Source organism: Mus caroli, unplaced genomic scaffold, assembly GCF_978045245.1.
Source record: "Mus caroli unplaced genomic scaffold, Mus_caroli_1 scaffold_9, whole genome shotgun sequence".
Taxonomy (NCBI): domain Eukaryota; kingdom Metazoa; phylum Chordata; class Mammalia; order Rodentia; family Muridae; genus Mus; species Mus caroli.
Window position 1 is genome coordinate 96,770,534 of NW_028227264.1, and position 3,733 is coordinate 96,774,266.

General features: G+C 40.1%; 1 pseudogene; it reads left to right on the forward strand.

Annotated features, from left to right (window-relative positions):
* The first annotated feature begins 2,187 nt into the window (after positions 1-2,187).
* Positions 2,188-3,469, forward strand: LOC110302786 (spliceosome-associated protein CWC15 homolog; annotated as a pseudogene).
* Positions 3,470-3,733: the final 264 nt, after the last annotated feature.

A 3,733-nucleotide genomic window follows, 5' to 3' on the forward strand; every position in this document is an offset into this window, starting at 1 on the left:
GTATGAAAGTCTAACATGTTAAACACTGCATAGGGCACCTCTACTGGATGCATAAGAGACTAGTGAACAGCCTTTAAGATTTATTTGTCCCATTCTGTATTTCTCACAGGAGTTTTCCAACTTCTCAATGTAACAAAAGTAACTCATCAAAATAGGTTATAAAACAAGAATCTAGTTCCTTTATGTCTTACATTACAGGTAAGCCAAGAGAAAACTACTAAAGAGTGAAATAGCATGCTGCAGTTCACACAAGCCTTTGTGTTCATGGGATTTCAAATATAAGTTGTATGGTGGTTGCTACATTGAGTGATGGATGACAAAGTTGCACTGACAAATCCAGGACATTTTCACTCGTGTTGCTTAACAAACTATTTCTTTCACTTGCCCCAAAGTGATCAAATTACGTTGTAGGAGAATGGTTTTATGTAAATAATCTCCATAATGTCATATGAATAGGCCAAGAAACAAGAAAACATACTTGTGATATGCCTACAAAGTTCTCAACACTCTTGGAGCCCTGGCTACTTCTGGAACCGTGAATGCTCTGTCAGAAGTATCAACCAGAGTACCTGTGATAGTTACATAACAGTTATTTCCAAGAGCATGAGTATTGGCCAGCTCTGATGGATCTACAGCTCTAATGGTTGCTCAGTGCATACACATTGGGTGTATTGGGTTCTATGTTACACAAATAACCAGGGAGATGAATCCCTTTAAATTCTTACACTGCTCTATGCTTTGTTTTAAAACTGCTACAGCACACATTCTCCCTTTATAAATTATGCATTTGAATTATTTATCGATATGTGCTAAATTCCTGTACCAGAAGTCACTTCTCCATCTATATTTTTGGCTGTCTCCATAATTCTTATCCTCACCAATCATCAAAGAAACACAAATTAAATTATCACCATAAAGAAAATGTATTATTGCAACAATCATGTGGGATGTAATTTTTTAAAAAAAAATTATTGGGCTATGGAATGCAACCTAAAGTTTAAAAATTGAGCCAAGGAAAAAGGTGCACTGATACTCACTTAAAGGTACGCAACAGATCTACTCTCAAGTGACAAAACTGACCTAGCTGTCATCACTCCTAACAGGGAAGAAGAGATAGATAGAAAAACAGTAAATTGTTAATGGATGTGTATAATATCAGTAAAAATGCAATTGTCATACATTGTTCTTCAGAAGAAAAGTGTTCTTCAGAAACATGGATGTATCACAATAAGCCAAAGAAGGTGAGAATGGATATCATTTCTCTAATATACCCCAGTCCCTTGTTAGATACTGGCCAACTCAAAAATGTCCCAGTTAAACCCTGACGCTATACAGCAAGTACCTCTGACTTTGTGGTGCTCCTAATATTGTGAAGGCTCTTCCCGCTCATCTAAAGATTCCTGAAGGGCAGGGATTTTCAGGAGGCAGCCACAATGTCAGGGCATAAACAGGGGCTTCAGGGTCAGGTGGTATTGGGTTTTTTAATGAAATACTTTGATATAGACAAGTACCCTTGCTTAAAGATTCTTGAAAGGACTTAGATGAGGTTCCAGCCAGGAAGAGAAACAAACTACATTACTGTCAGAAGGGGAAGGTGAACTATAAGAAGTCATTGAAGGTGTACATTGCCTATAACATGAAACAAATCAGGCAAGAGCTCCCCTGTAAGGGGGTGATGTTGACATTCTATAGTGTTCCTTTCTTAGCTCCTGACAGAACAGTAGAAAACAGGTCAAGGAAGAGGGGAATATTAATTATTTTAGAAATGTTTGATTGTGAGGGCTCTTCTTTAGTCAACAGATCACTCATTGATGAACTGTTGAAAAGCGGTGGGAATGTGGAAGGCAGGACCTATTTTAAGGAAGTAGCGGTTAGTCCTGGCCACTTCTTTCCTCTTTCTCTGCTGCCTGGACACAATAGAGGCTTTTCCACTTCCATACTCTTTCACCATGTCATTCTGATTCACCCCAGGCTTGGGGAAAATACAGCCAATGGCCACACCTTCATTTCAGAAGCACAAGCTAAAGGAAATCTTTCTTCTTTGAGCTGTTTTTTTTCCCCCAGGTTTTGTCATATTACTGAAAAATGTATTGCTTATAAGTATGTTGGCTCTTGGAGATAAGGGTTGCAATGGCTCATGGGGGAGCTTCCAAAGGTGCTGCGTCAGACCCCCACCAGAAATAAAAGATGGCAAGAGCATCCTGGCCAACCTTTGAACCTGCAAGAGGTGAAAGAAGAAGAGGAGAAGGGGATTTGAGCTAGCTTTCAAATCACTATGCAAGCAGAGACCTTCCCTTTTATACAAAGATGCAGATCATCTACACAGGATGTCCCAGAAGCAACAGTGACATCAGAAGAGAAGGGAGGGAGGGAGGATGAAAGGAAGGGAGGGAGAGGGAGAGAGGTAAAACAACAAAACAAACAAACAAACAAAAAACAATAGGGCCCCTCCTCCCCAAGAACATACAACTTCAGTGTCATGAAGCCTCGATTAGCCTTAGACCAGACTCCTGCCACCAACCTTGATGCTATTGATCCTCTCACAAATGAGGAAGATGAGGATTTGGAAGAAGAAAGCGATGACTATGCTACTGTGCCTTCTTGTAGAGCTGAAAAAAAAAATCAAGAAGTAAAGAGCTAAATAACAGGCCAGGAAAGAAAAGGATCAAATAGCAGAGGACTAGAGAATTTGCATGAAAAACATTCTGAATGAAACCCTCTCCTTAATACCACTGACCCATTCCAGCCTCAGGGCAACCTCAACATTAAAAGAAGGTAGGAAGGTGATGTCATGTTTTGTTTTCTAATTTTAAATTTTTGTTAGTTTGTTTGTTTTGTGGGGGGTTGTTGTTATTGGTTTTTTAAGAGCTGTGCAAAAGGTATAGATAATCAGAAGAAAGACAAAAGATTTGCCTCACCCAGGGATCCATCCTATAATCAGCCTCCAAATGCTGACACCATCACGTACGCCAGCATGATTTTGCTGAAAGCACCCTGATATAGCTGTCTCTTCTGAGGCAATGCCAGTAACTGGCAAACACAGAAGTGGATGCTCACAGTCAGCTATTGAATGGAACACAGGGCCCCAATGGAGGAGCTAGAGAAAGTACTCAAGGCACTAAAGGGGTCTGCAACCCTATAGGTGGAACAACAATACGAACTAACCAGTACCCCCAGAGCTCGTGTCTCTAGCTGTATATATAGCAGAAGATGGCCTAGTCAGCCATCTTTGGAAAGAGAGGCCCCTTGGTCTTGCAAACTTTATATGCCCCAGTACAGGAGAATGCCAGGGCCAAGAAGTGGGAATGGGGGTGGGGACTGCGGGGGGGAGGGTATGGGAGGACTTTTATGATAGCATTTGAAATGTAAATGAAGAAAATACCTAATAAAATATATTTTTAAAAGATTTCTAAATGATACACTGCAGTGTGAATTTCACAAAAAGTTCATGGAGAAATACATTAAATAGTAAAATGTATTTGCTTGTTTAAAGAATAAAATGTTAAGGATGAAAAGGGAAGAGTACTTCTCCATTGAACTTGAAATGTGTGTGCACATACATGCATGTTTGTGCATATGTATGCATGCATGTATTCTGTGCCTCTTCTTTGCCCTGTATTTCCAATCCAATCATATACCCTTGAAACCTCAGAGTGAAAAATTATATGGCTGAGGCATGCCTGCAGTGTCTCTGTAGCTGTGGGTCTGTGGCTTTCTGCCTTGTTTCCTTTTA